The sequence below is a fragment of the Orcinus orca genome, chromosome 3 (genome assembly GCF_937001465.1).
Source record: "Orcinus orca chromosome 3, mOrcOrc1.1, whole genome shotgun sequence".
Taxonomy (NCBI): Eukaryota; Metazoa; Chordata; class Mammalia; order Artiodactyla; family Delphinidae; genus Orcinus; species Orcinus orca.
This window is the reverse complement of record NC_064561.1, coordinates 40,983,876-40,997,907: the sequence shown is the minus strand read 5'-3', so window position 1 is coordinate 40,997,907 and position 14,032 is coordinate 40,983,876.

The following is a 14,032-nucleotide window of genomic DNA, read 5'->3' as shown; positions in this document are numbered from 1 at the left end:
ATTGCTGAGTGATATTGCATTGTACGTAAGTACCACAGCTTCTTTATCCATTTTTCACTTTCTGCGATATTGAACTTGTACCATAAACGAGGTTCTCGTAAACAGAGCCGTCCCAAGCTTTGGGGTGGCTGTGTCTTTTTGATTTTAATTTCCCTAAGCTATAGGACCATACTTGGAAGTGCCCTAAGCTCTGTGGCTTTGTTTTTTAGATGTTTCAGGAAACACCATACACTTCTCCCGAGTGGCTGTTGGCAAATTACTTCCCACCCATCAGCATAACAAGGCTCCCAGTTCTCCATGGCCTGTCCTGCCTTTCTGGATTTTACCCTTTCTTCAGATGGCCCTTTTGACCGGGGGGAATTGAGACTTCATTGGAGTGCAGATTTCCTTTGCAAGCTTGCTTGGTTGGCCAAAAAGTGCGTATGCGTTTTTTCTTGAATATATTCAGGAAAAAACGCATACGCCCTTTTTGGCCAAGTGCATCATTGTGGACGTTCTGCCTCTTTTCCTATGCTTTAAATGCAATTCCAGTCTACCTCCTGAAGTCGGTTTCCTGCAATTCTGCCCCGCTTTCAAGTCCTCTTGGCAGCCTTACTTCAATATATTTTTGGATGATAGCTGTCATTTATAACTCTGCAGGTTTGTGAATTACAGTGCCTCTGAGCTCCTTTCTTCAACTCGCTTTCTTGTGAGCTGGCCGCAACACCGCAGGATTCCTTCAGGCCCTAATCTGGTTCTGGCATGGCACGCTGAGCCTTTGGTTAATTCCTCTTCCTGTTGGGAAATGAGAGTTAAATTTGCCCATCCAGACACCTCCAGCTAGTCTCTCATTGGTTCTCCCTATTCCTGTTCATCTTCTGCAGAAATTGCAAACTGGGCCAAACAGGAGGTTAAAGGCACTGACTCTCCAAGTCAGGAGAGTGTTAGTAAAGCGTCTGGAATGTTGCACCCGAGTACCAGGGGATGAAAACTGAGACACATTTGAAAACGTTTCCCGATCACACGGTGGATCATACTCTCGGTTCCACATGCATGTTTTAGCTGAAAGAAGAATCCCTTAAACCTGGAGAGTTGAGACCCATGGAATGGGTACCATGCAATATGACTTCAAAGGGTCTGCATTTGCTCACCGAACCTCACCAATCCTATGAGCCCCAAGTGTCCAGCCTTATGTGTCACCCAGCTCTGGGTTTAGATGTTGTAAATCCAGGTTGCATCACAAGCCTTGAATGAATTACTTAAGTATTGCTCTCTATTTCACTGTCATTGTGTTTTGTTTAAGACATTAATTTTTATTATGGGATTTAGCTGATTTTCACTGCTGCATTTATGTCGCTGTACACACGCTTGATTCTCTTTCAGAGATATATAAATCCATAGGTTTTATGATTCTTAATAGTCAGGTATATTCCTAGGCGTTGAATATGGGGTGTTGAGTCGATTTCGTTGAGCAAGGAGTAGCTCTTGTCTATTACATATTTGGCTTATGGAACGGTATCTGTGCTCATTTCAATCTCTGGTTTTATGCAGCACCCCAACTCCCCTTTCCCCTTAAGCAAGCATAAGTTGCTTTTCTAAATTTGAGACCCTGTTCTGTTTTGTAATTCAGTTCCTCTGTAGCCAAGTTTACATTCCATGTATTAGTGATATCTTATGATGTTTCTTTTTCTGTGTGACTTATTTCAGTTACAATCATCGTACTTAATCTACTCATTATGCTGCTACGGGCCTGATGACATAGATTTCATTGCTGAGTGATATTGCATTGTACGTAAGTACCACAACTTCTTTATCCATTTTTCGCTTTCTGGGATATTGAACTTGTACCGTAAACGAGGTTCTTGTAAACAGAGCCATCCCAAACTTTGGGGTGGCTGTGTCTTTTTGATTTTAATTTCTCTAAACTATAGGACCATAAGTGGAAGTGCCCTAGGCTCTGTTGCTTCGTTTTTTAGATGTTTCAGGAAACACCATACACTTCTCCAGAGTGGCTGTTGGCAATTTACATCCCGCCCATCAGCATAACAAGGTTCCCAGTTCTCCATGGCCTGTCCTGCCTTTCTGGATTTTACACTTTTTTCAGATGGCCCTTTTGACCGGGGGGAAGTGAGACTTCATTGTAGTGCAGATTTCCTTTGCAAGCTTGCTTGGTTGGCCAAAAAGGGCGTATGCGTTTTTTCCTGAATATATTCAGGAAAAAACGCATACGCCCTTTTTGGCCAAGTGCATCATTGTCGAGGTTCTGACTCTCTTCATATGTTTTCAATGCAATTCCAGTCTACCTCCTGAAATCGGTTTCCTGCAATTCTGCCTTACTTTCAATGCCTCTTCCTAGCCTTACCTCAATATATTTTTTGAAAATAGTTGGTCTTTACAACTCTGCAGGTTTTTGAATTGCAGTGGCCCTTAGCTCCATTTTTCAGCTCTTATTTTTGTGATCTTGCCTCATAAATGCAGGATTCCTTCAGGCCCTATTCTTCTTCTGGGGCACCTTTCTGTGCCTTTGGTTTATTCTTCTTACTGATGTGAAATTAGAGTGACATGTGCCCATTGAAACCGCTACAGCTAGTTTCTCACTGGTTCCCCCTATTCCCATTCATCCTCCGCACTAACTGCAGACTGTGCGATACCAGAACTTAAAGGCATTGACTCTCCATGTGGGGATATTGTTAGTAAAGCAGCTGGAATGTCGATCCAGAGACCCAGGAGAGGAAAAATGAGGTGCGTTTTAGAAACCTTTCCTGATCATATGGTATACCAGTCGCTGGGTTTCCCAAGCATGGTTTAGCTGCAGGAAGATTCCCTTCAACCTGGAGTGTTGGGACCCTTGGAATGAGTAGCATGAAGTATTGCATTAAACTTTTGGCAGTTGCTCACCAAAGCTTACCAATCCTCTCAGCCCCAAGTGTCCAGCCTTATGTCTTATCCAGCTGTGGGTTTATATGTGGTCAATCCAGGTTGCATCACAGCCCCTGAGCGAATTTTGTAAGAATTTTTCTCTCTTTCATTGTTTCTGCGTTTTGTTTTTAAAATTTATTTCTATAATGGGGTTTAGCTCATTTTCACTGCTGTGTTTGTGCCGCTCTGCACACACTTGATTCCCTTATGGAGATATATCAATACATAGGTTTTAAGATTCTTATTACTCAGATATATTTCTCTGCGGTGTATAGGGTGTGTTGAGGCCAGTTCATTGAGCAAGGTGTAGATCTTGTCTAATACCTATTTGGTTTCTTGAACGGTATCTGTGCTAATTTCAAACTCTGGTTTTATGCATCACCCCACCTCTCCTTTCCCCTTAAGCTGACATAAGTGTGTTTTCTACATGTGAGACACTGTTCTGTTCTGTAATTCATTTCTTGTGCAGCCATATTTACCCTCCCTCTATAAGTGATATCTTATGATATGTTTCTTTTTCTGTTTGACTTATTTCAAGTAGTATTATCGGACCTAAATCCAGTCTTTATCCTTCTACTAGCCTTATTACATTGATTTCATGGTGAAGAGATATTCCATGGTACATAAGTACCACATCTTCTTTATCCATTGTTCTCTTTCCTGGGATATTTAAGGTGTACTAAAGTTGAGGTTCTTGTAAACAGAGTAGCCCTAAACTGTGGTGTGCTTGTGTCTTGTTGATTTTTAGACTTCCCTAGATATACTCCCATGATTGGAAGTGTCCTATGCTCTGTAGCTCTGTTTTTTAGATGATTTAGGAACCACCATACACTTCTCCAGAGTGGCTCTCGGCAGTTCACACACTGCCCATCAGCGTATAAAGGCTCCCTCTTCTCCATGGCCTGTCCTGCATTTCTGGTTTTTACAATTTTTTAGGATGACCCTTTTGACCGGTGGGAAATGAGACTTCTTTGTTGTGCACATTTGCATTGCTTGCTTGCTTCGTTGCCCATAAAGTGCGTATGCGTTTTTTCCTGGATATAATCAGGAAAAAACGCATACGCCCTTTTGGGCCAACTGCATCATTGTCGAAATTCTGCCGCTTTTCATGTGCTTTAAAGACGAGTCCAATCTATCTCTTGAAATCTGTTTCTTGCAATTCTGTCTTGCATTCAGATCCTTTTCTTTGCCTTACCTCAACATATTTTTGGACGTTAGTTTTCATTTATAACTCTGCAGATTTGTGAATTGCAGTGACCCTGAGCTCCATTTTTTAAGTTGCTCTTTTGTGAGCTGGCCTCAAACCCGCAGGATTGCTTCAGGCCCTATTTTGGCTCCGGCGAGGCGGGCTGAGCCTTTTTTAAATTCTTATTCTTAATGGGAAATTAGAGTGATATGTGTCTGTCCAAACCCCTACAACTATTCTCTCATTGGTTCCCCCTCTTCCCGTTCATCCTCCTCACAATTTGCAAAATGTGTGAAACAGAAGTTTAAATGTGCTGATTCTCCAAGTGGGGAGATTCTAAGTAACGTGGCTGGAATGGTGAACAGGAGCACCAGGAGAGGATAAATGAGGTGCATTTTAGACACATCTCCCGATCACATGGTGTACAGTCCTCTGGGTTTTCCATGCATGTTTTAGCTGTAGGAAGATCCCTTGAACCTGCAGATTTGGGACCCATTGAATGGGTACCAGTAGTATTACTTTAAAGGGTGTGCATTTCCTCACCCAACCTCACATTTCTCTTAGCGCAAACAGTTTCCAGCCTTATGTCTCATCCTGCTGTGGGTCTAGATGTGTTCAATCCATGTTGCATCACCGTCCCTGAGGAAAAGTTGTAAGAGGTTTTCTCTGTCTCTCTGTTGTTTATTTTTTTCAATTTATTACTATATTGGTTACAGCTGATTTTCAAAGCTCTGTTTCTTGCTGCTGTACATCCACTTGATTCACGTACAGAGAGACATCAATAAATTGTTTCTCAGATTCTTACCAGTCGTATATATTCTTTTCCGGTGACTTGAGTGTGCTGAGTGCAGTTCTTTTAGCTACCGGGTAGGCCTTGTTGATTCTCAGTTTGGTATTTGGAATGGTATCTTTGCTAATTTCAACCTCCTGGATGATGCCTCACCCCTCCCCACCTTTCCCGTTTAGCAGCCTTATGCGTGTTTTCTACATATTTGACTATGTTTTTGTTTTGTAATTTATTTCATGTGTAGCCATTTTGGATTCCACCTTTAAGTGATATCTTATGATATGTGTCTTTTTCTTTTTGAATTATGTCACTTAGAATGATCATACGTAACTCCTCCGGAGTTGTTACAACTGGCCATATTTCATTGATTTCCAGGCTGAATAATATTCCACTCTACCTAAGTACCACATCTCTATCCATTTTTTCCCTCCAGAGACATTTAAGTTATATCTTAGTCGAGGATCTTTTAAACAGAGATGGGGTAAACATTGGGGTGCCTGTGTCCTCTCGATTTTTGTTTTTCCCAAGATATACGCCCATGAGTGCAAGTGCCCTATGCTCTGTAGCTCATTTTCTAGATGCTTTAGTAAACACAATACACTTCTCCAGAATGGCCGTTGGCAATATACATTTCCACTATAAGTCTCACAGGGCTCCCTCTTCTCCTTGCCCTGTCCTGCATTTCTGTTGTTTACGCTTTATGAGGATGGCTCTTCTGACTGATGCGAAGTGATATCTTTTGTAGTATTGACTTCCAGTGCCCACCTGTTTGGTTGGCTAAAAGAGTGTATGCCCTTTTCTTGAATATATACAGAAAAAAACGCATACACCCTTTTTGGCCAACTGCAATGTTGGCAATGTTCAGCTCCTTTTCTTGTGCTTAATGGCGAGTCCTTTCTACCTCCTCAAATCCCTTTCCTGCCATTCTCCCTTGCTTACAAGTCCTTTTCTCTGACTTTCCTCAAGACATTTTTCAGTGATGGATATTTTCAACTCTGCAGTTTCGTGAATTTTACTGCCCCTGAGTTCCATTGTTCAACTTGTGTTTATGGGAACTGGCCACAAAGCAGCGGGATTTCCTCAAGCCCTATACTGTTTCCATGGGCAACCCTAGCCTTTGGTCAATTCGTCTTCCTGATTGGAAATTAGAGTGACATGTGCCTGTCTGAACACCTAGGACTTGTCTCTCATTGTTCCTCATCCTTCCGCTTCATCCTCTGGACAAATTCCAAACTGTACGCAACAGGATGTTGACAGTGCTGACATCTCCAAGTGGGGAGACTGTTAGTAAAGACGCTGGAGGGGTGAACCCGAGCACCAGGAGATGAGGAGATGAGATGCCTTTTCCAAACTCTTCCCGATCAGACGGTATACCATCCTCTGGGTGTGACAGACATGTTTTAGCAGTAGGAAGAGTCCCATTCATGTAAAGAGAACACCAGGGCTTTTTCAAAATCAGTGTCTCCCCGAAACCCAAACTGGGGAATTTTTTAAGCTACGGCTACACATATGTTCATTAAGGGGCTTGGAAGTAGGCAGAGTCCAAACTTTAGATGATTGAAGTCTTCAGGGTCAGAAGCACTCACCACCAGCTTCCCTTAGGTTACACTTTAACTGTCATTGATAGATGATGTCAATAAAAATATCTATTCTTTTTCAGATTATTTCCCCTTATAGGTTATTGCAAAATGTTGAGTGTAGTTCCCTGTGCTATACAGTAGTTCCTTGTTGATGATCTATTTTATACATAGCAGTGTGTATGTGTTAATCCCAAACTGTTAATTTATCCCTCCTCCCACCTTTCCCCTTTGGTAATAATAAATTATAAGATTTTATACTTCTCGGAAATGGGGGAGCTGAAAGAGAGGTATCATTTTCAATGGAAAAGCATTTAAAACAAGATTGAAGCTTTAACCAAGATTATTAGATGTACATCCTTGGAAAGAAATCACTTCGTTTCTCTAATATTGACCTGACAAATAAGACAAACCTTTTCACTGAACTTGCTTATAATAAAGTGATGGAAATATCAAATGGAAGTGTTAGAAACATCTTATTTTACCCGAGCCTTATACACTGTTCTATGTTAACTACAGTTTGGCTCACACATCTGTTCATTGAGGTTACAATAGTCTCAATTTCTGTTACTGATCCTCCAGAGTGGACCCCAACAAGTGTCCCCCTGCCCAGTGTCATTGGGGCCAACAGATCGAGACTGAGTTTGGTTCACAAGCAAAGGAAACTTTATATTTTGATCAGAGAATGGAGAGGTGAGAGCATGCACTACCCCGTGGGCTGTGGGCTGGGCTGCTGTGTAGAGATCCTGTCAGAGTCAGTGGGAGGGAGGGGGCGGAGCTCTTGAGGGCCGCGTTGGCTGCAGCTCAGGCTCTATATCGCGGAGTCTGCACTGGGCCCCAGGAGCTGAGGTGTCGACCCAGCCATTCTGCACTAGGAAATCTGGTCTGAAGTGCCGGGTGTGGAACCTCTGCATGCGGGACCCTAGCAGCACATGAAATTAGACAAAGCACAAAGGATAAAAAAGGTTAGACTTGACTTTATTGCCCAGATTCTATTTTTATCTCCCAGGGATTTTTAATGGGCTTTGCTGGGGACAAACCCCTCCTCTGCCTTTTGTCCCGTTCCTCATTCTTGGAGTGCTGAGGGTGCAGACCCTTCTTCTGTAACTGCTGAGTGCTGAGTTGGGAGCCCTCATACCCGGGGGCGAGGGTCAGAGCTTCTCCCCAGCAGCCTCCAGGTGACGTTGATTGTCCCCAGGCCCCCTGCCTCCCTGCTCGTCCACCTGAGCACCAGCATTGGAAGTGTTATAGATTCTAATGGCCTTTAAGGGTCCAGGAAAGAGATGTGCAGAGACGCTGTGGGGGCCGGTTTCACCCCGCCCCACATTTGTTCGGCCACCTTAGGCTGACCGTTTCTGCCAGCCTAGATGCTCTGACCAGTAGTCTGCGCTTTCTTCAATTAGGCCCCTGAATTAACGTACAAACAACACCAGGTGTCAGAGCCCTGCCCGCTCAACTCCCAGACAGTCCAGGGTCAGTGGTGATCAAGGACCATGATGGCCACTGAGTCAACAGCCTTTTGAAGTAAACAGGAGTCCAGCCGGTCTTATTGGCCACCATCATCATGGTGTCTGTAGGCTTTTCTATGGTGACAGTGTGATATACGGTTCCCCCGCCAAGATTATTAGCTCCCCTCTGGGTGCAGTAAGTCCTGCAAGCAGTGGTCTACTCTTTTGGGACACACTCTTGTTGTTTTATGAGAGAAACTCCAGGTCAAGTGATGTTCACACGAGTCGTCATGGTGCCCTGTTGCCCCTGGTTATCTCTCTGGATGTTGGAGTTGGAGGGCCTCCTCACTCGAGGTCGGTGTGCCCACGGAGCGAACCCTGCAACTTCAGGGCATGGTTGGTGGTTAGGATCACCACGTGGGGTCCTTTTCCCTTAGGAGGGAGGTGGCCTTTTGGGCTGCTGATTTCCAGGTTTTCAGATACCGCCAGTATCTTGGCCAGATGTGGCAGTGGGCCAAGCCCCTTGGTGACCGTAGTTTATCCTACCTGGATGGCATTCTTGCATTGTTCCATTTCAAGTGGTCCCAGTTTTTGCACTAATTCTCCAATGGCGATTCACCTTTCACCGGGAATGTAAAGGTCAAAGGGTTTAGCTAAATTAGGGAGTTCCAGGGCAAGGGTCTGAATTGACTGCTCTTTCCATTCTTGAAAGGCCACTTCTGGATTCTATTCAAAAGGATCATCATCTTTTCCTTTCAGTGTTTCATATAGAGGCCCAGCTAGTAGACTGTAGTTAGGGATCCAGAAGCAGCAAACCCTGGCCTCCCCAGGAACCCCTAAGCTGTCTTCTAGTTTTAGAAAGGGGTAAGGCTGAAAATGGTTTCTTCCCTTTCCTGGGATGGGCTTCTCCGACCTTCTGTGAGAATGAAGCCCAGGCAGGTCACCGCAGTCTGTGATATTTGAGCTTTTTCTTGGACAACTTCTATCCTTTATTGGCTTGGTAGTTCAGAGGCCTCCTTAGTAGGGCTGGCGATCAGAATGTCGTTTGCGTACTGAAGGAGGGTTTCCTTTTCCAGAGGTAGAACTTTTCGGTCTTTAGCTAAGCTTTCCCCAAAGATGGTGTGGGAATTTTTGCACCCTTGGGGCAAGACGGCCCGGAAGTATTGTTTTAGTTGTATGTTGAGTCCTGCCACTCACAAGCCAAAATTTCTTGTGACTCTGGGACTAATGGAATACAAAAGAAGGCATCATTGAAGACTAATACAGAATACCATGTCCTGGTGGTTGGTAGAATGACCAGCAGGGTGTAGGAATTAGGAGCAACTGGAGGTATATCCTCGGTGGCTTCACTGACTGTCCTGACATCCTTTACCAGGTCCCCAGCAGCCCATGGGGCTCTCGTGGTCAGACCAATCCCAGGATATGGAGCTCACCTGGGCAGGTACCCCACCCCCACCCCAGCCCACGGGGCTCTCGTGGTCAGGCCCCTCCCAGGATACAGAGCTACCCTTGCAGGTACCGTGGCAGGGCTGGGCACACAGGAACCGTGCACATAGCCCTGATTGCAGAGCACCCCCAGGTCACCTGTCTCTCAGAGCTGACACAGAGCACCTCAGAGCAGGACTTGAACTAACAAACAGCAGCTGCGACAGGTCTGTGACCCTGGGCATCACTCTGTGTGGCCTCCCTCCACCTGGTCTTCCAGAGACTTCCACTGCACCCGGGGCACCAGGCCTCTGTCTCCAACCACCACCCACCCCTCCTGTCCCTGACTCCTGGGTTCCTCTCATTAGGAGAGGGTTTTCTTGAAGTTGTCTCCCACTCATGGGCCAGATAAAATGATTAGAAAACAAGCCAAAGCTGCAGCCCCTTGTCTATCCTGACTCTCAGGAGCCCACACCTGTTCCTTGGACCTGGCCGGTTCAGCAAGTTCCATTTTCTGCAACTGTGAGCCCCTGAGGGGTGATGATTGGCTGACCTGGGCAGCCTTACCGTGCCGGCCAGCCCTCCCCAGGTGTGCCTGGGTTGAGATCAATATAAATACCACTCCAGGCAGCAAGAGCCCCTGCAGCCGTGCCTGACGCCATTTTCTCTGCCCTGTCAGCAGTCTCGGGGCTGGGCTGGTGGGAGGGAGGGAGAGGCCACGGCTTTGTGGGTGGCCCAGTGTGAGTGGGGCTCTGCTGGACTTTCTGCAGCAGTTGCCAGGCTGCCATCTGCTAAAGAAGAGGATGTGTCACCCATACCTGCTGCTGGAATTTCTCCCTGGGCAGAGGTGAGGAAGGAAAAAAGCAGTGGGGGCAGGGACAGGACGGGTATCTCAGGCAGGGAAATGGAAATCTTCCAGAAGAGCACCCAGGGCCAGGACCATCCTGGCTGGCCTGCAGGCACCAAGTCGGCCGGCATGCTGTCACTCGTGTGGCTCTATGGCCCTTCCTCTAGGCTTTCAAGTCCTTGTATATATTCAGGTGTTTTACCTGGGACGGGTGAGAATAGTTCAGCAGCAACTGGCCTGGGGCTCAGCTCACGTTTACTCACAGATGCCTCGGCACGGTGGCCCAGCGTTGCAATGAGGACGCTTGTTACGTGGGGGCTGCTGGCTGAATGGGAGACGATTCCCCACCACTGACCAACTTCAGAATTGTTTACAACTGGAACAAGTGCCCTGATATGGTTTTCCTCTGTGTAACTGGTGGGTTCTGTGTTTTTTTTTCTCTTTTTCATTTTTGGTTCAAGGTAGATTTTATTCCTCTTTTTTGTATTTACAGATATAAGCATGGAAATAATTTATTCATATAAATACATGTATGTGAAGGGAATAATTGTTTTTTCTGTTTTATTTTTTAAATTTTATTTCTTTTTAATTTTGAATTTTATTTTATATTTTTATACAGCAGGTTCTTATTGGTTATCTATTTTATACATATAAATGTATACATGTCAATCCCAGTCTCTCAACTCCTCCCACCACCACCCCCCAACAGCTTTCCCCCCTTGTTGTCCATACATTTGTTGTCTTCATCTGTTGCTCTATTTATGCCTTGCAAAATGGTTAATCTGTACAGTTTTTCTAGGTTCCACATATATGCATGAATATACAAGATTTGTTTTTCTCTTTCTGACTTACTTCACTCTGTATGACAGTCTCTAGATCCATCGATGTCTCTACAAATGACCCAATTTCATTCCTTTTCATGGCTTAGTAATATTCCATTTTATATATGTACCACAGCTTTATGCATTCGTCTGTCTGTGGGTATTTAGGTTGCTTCCACTACCTCGATATTGTAAATAGTGATGCAATGAACATTGCGGTGAATGTCTCTTTTTGATTTATGGTTTTGTCTGGGTATATGTCCAGTACTGGGATTGCTGTATCATATGGTAATTCTATTGTTAGTTTCTTAAGAAACTCCATATTGTTCCCCATAGTGACTATATCAATTTATATTCCCAACAATAGTGGAAGAGGGTTCCTTTTCTCCACACCCTTTCCAGCATTTTTTGTTTGTAGATATTCTGATGATGCCCATTCTACCAGGTGTGAGGTGATACCTCATTGTTGAGTCCATTTTGTTGAGCAAGGGGTAGGTCTTGTCTATTACATATTTGGCTTATGGAACGGTATCTGTGCTCATTTCACACTCTGGTTTTATGCAGCACCCCAACTCACCTTTCCCCTTAAGCAAGCATAAGTGGGTTTTTGAAATTTGAGACCCGGTTCTGTTTTGTAATTCAGTTCCTGTGTAGCCAAGTTTACATTCCGTGTATTAGTGATATCTTATGATGTTTCATTTTCTGTGTGACTTATTTCAGTTAGAATCATCATACCTGAATCCACTCATTATGCTGCTACGGGCCTGATGACATAGATTTCATTGCTGAGTGATATTGCATTGTACATAAGTACCACAACTTCTTTATCCATTTTTCGCTTTCTGCGATATTGAACTTGTACCATAAACGAGGTTCTTGTAAACAGAGCCGTCCCAAACTTTGGGGTGGCTGTGTCTTTTTGATTTTAATTTCCCTAAGCTATAGGACCATACTTGGAAGTGCCCTAAGCTCTGTGGCTTTGTTTTTTAGATGTTTCAGGAAACACCATACACTTCTCCCGAGTGGCTGTTGGCAGTTTACATCCCGCCCATCAGCATAACAAGGCTCCCAGTTCTCCATGGCCTGTCCTGCCTTTCTGGATTTTACACTTTTTTCAGATGGCCCTTTTGACCGGGGGGAAGTGAGACTTCATTGGAGTGCAGATTTCCTTTGCAAGCTTGCTTGGTTGGCCAAAAAGGGTGTATGCGTTTTTTCCTTGAATATATTCAGGAAAAAACGCATACGCCCTTTTTCTCCAAGTGCATCATTGTGGACGTTCTGCCTCTCTTCCTATGCTTTAAATGCAATTCCAGTCTACCTCCTGAAATCGGTTTCCTGCAATTCTGGCCCGCTTTCAAGTCCTCTTGGCAGCCTTACTTCAGTATATTTTTGGACGATAGCTGTCATTTATAACTCTGCAGGTTTGTGAAATACAGTGCCCCTGAGCTCCTTTCTTCAACTCGCTTTCTTGTGAGCTGGCCGCAACACCGCAGGATTGCTTCAGGCCCTAATCTGGTTGTGGCATGACACGCTGAGCCTTTGGTTCATTCCTCTTCCTGGTGGGAAATGAGAGTGAAATTTGGCCGTCCAGAAACCTCCAGCTAGTCTCTCATTGGTTCTCCCTATTCCTGTTCATCTTCCGCAGAAATTGCAAACTGGGCCAAACAGGAGGTTAAAGGCACTGACTCTCAAAGTCGGGAGAGTGTTAGTAAAGCATCTGGAATGTTGCACCCGAGTACCAGGGGACGAGACCTGAGACATATTTGAAGATGTCTCCCGATCACACGGTTGATCATACTCTGGGTTCCCCATGCATGTTTTAGCTGAGGGAAGAATCCCTTGAACGTGGAGAGTTGAGACCCCTGGAATGGGTACCATGCAATCTGACTTCAAAGGGTCTTCATTTGCTCACGGAACCTCTCCAATCCTATCACTGCTGCGTTTATGTTCCTGTACACACGGTTGATTCTCTTTCGGAGACATAGCAATCCATAGGTTTTCAGATACTTACTAGTCAGGTACATTCTTAGGTGTTTAATATGGGGTGTTGAGTCCATTTCGTTGAGTAAGGAGTAGCTCTTGTCTATTACATATTTGGCTTAAGGAACTTTATCTGTGCTCATTTCAATCTCTGGTTTTACGCAGCACCCTAACTCACCTTTCCCCTTAAGCAAGCATAAGTTGGTTTTCTAAATTTGAGACCCTGTTCTATTTTGTAATTAAGTTCCTGTGGAGCCAAGTTTACATTCCGTGTATTAGTGATATCTTATTATGTTTCTTTTTCTGTGTGACTTATTTCAGTTAGAATCATCATACCTGAATCCACTCATTATGCTGCTACGGGCCTGATGACATAGATTTCATTGCTGAGTGATATTGCATTGTACGTAAGTACCACAACTTCTTTATCCATTTTTCACTTTCTGTGATATTGAACTTGTACCGTAAACGAGGTTCTTGTATACAGAGCCATCCCAAACTTTGGGGTGGCTGTGTGTTTTTGATTTTAATTTCCCTAATCTATAGGACCATAAGTGGAAGTGCCCTAGGCTCTGTTGCTTTGTTCTTTAGATGTTTCAGGAAACACCATACACTTCTCCCGAGTGGCTGTTGGCAATTTACATCCCACCCATCAGCATAACAAGGCTCCCAGTTCTCCATGGCCTGTCCTGCCTTTCTGGATTTTACACTTTTTTCAGATGGCTCTTTTGACCGGGGGGAAGTGAGACTTCATTGGAGTGCAGATTTCCTTTGCAAGCTTGCTTGGTTGGCCAAAAAGGGCGTATGCGTTTTTTCCTGAATATATTCAGGAAAAAACGCATATGCACTTTTTCGTCAAGTGCATCATTGTGGACGTTCTGCCTCTTTTCCTATGCTTTAAATGCAATTCCAGTCTACCTCCTGAAATCGGTTTCCTGCAATTCTGCCCCACTTTCAAGTCCTCTTGGCAGCCTTACTTCAGTATGTTTTTGGACGATAGCTGTCATTTATAACTCTGCAGGTTTGTGAATTACAGTGCCCCTGAGCTCCTTTCTTCAACTCG